This window comes from Merops nubicus, unplaced genomic scaffold (assembly GCF_000691845.1).
Source record: "Merops nubicus isolate BGI_N331 unplaced genomic scaffold, ASM69184v1 scaffold23255, whole genome shotgun sequence".
In the NCBI taxonomy this organism is placed as follows: Eukaryota; Metazoa; Chordata; class Aves; order Coraciiformes; family Meropidae; genus Merops; species Merops nubicus.
In genome coordinates, this window is record NW_008609284.1 from 64,068 (window position 1) to 64,989 (window position 922).

Consider the following 922-nt stretch of genomic DNA (forward strand, 5'->3'; position numbering starts at 1 on the left):
CCCAGCAGTATGCTCTGGCAGCCAAGAGAACAAACCACACCCTGGGGTGCATCAAACATGGCATAACCAGCCTGTCAAAAGAGGTGATTAGCCTGCTGCATTCAGCACTGGTGTGGCCTCACCTGCAGCACTGTGTGCAGTTCTGGCCCCCACAGTTTAAGGATGTGAAGGTCCTTTAATGTGTCCAGAGAGGGAAAACAAAGCTGGTGAAAGGGTTGAAGGGCATGTCCTGTGAGAGGTGGCTGAGGTCTTTGGGCTTGTCTAGCTTGGAGAGAAGGAGGCTGAGAGGTGACCTCACTGCTCTCTGCAGCTTCCTGAGGAGGGGACATGGAGAGGGAGATGCTGATCTCTTCTCTCTGCTATGCAGTGACAGGATGCATGGGAATACTTCAAAGCCGCACCCAAGACATTCAGACTGGACATCAAGAAGAATTTTTTTGCTGAGATGATGGTCACACACTGGAACAGGCTTTGTAGAGAGGCGGCTGATATCCCGAGCCTGTCAGTGTTTAAGAGGCATTTGGACAATGCCCTTAGTAACATACCTGTAACTTCTGGTCAGCCCTAAAGTGGTCAGGCAGATGGATTGCTGTAGGTCCCTTCCAGTGGAAAAACTCTATTCCATTCTAATGATCTACTTGCTTCATTTTGCAGGGACCATTGTGCTGCTGTATTTCCACAATTCGCTCACACCATTATGTTGGCTGAAGAAAAATGTCTCTCAAGACATTTTTCCAAATCTCCTTAACTGCCTCCTTCCAAATCTCTCCTTAACTGCTTATTCTACAGTAAACTCGGCACGCTATAATTTGGTTTTGCGCAGGCCACCTGCCTCCCTGTTTGATGCCCAGTCCTGCTCTGCGTCAGCTGCCTCGCAGAAAGCAGCTCAACAGACGGAGGATTTAGGCCCTGAGCAGCCACC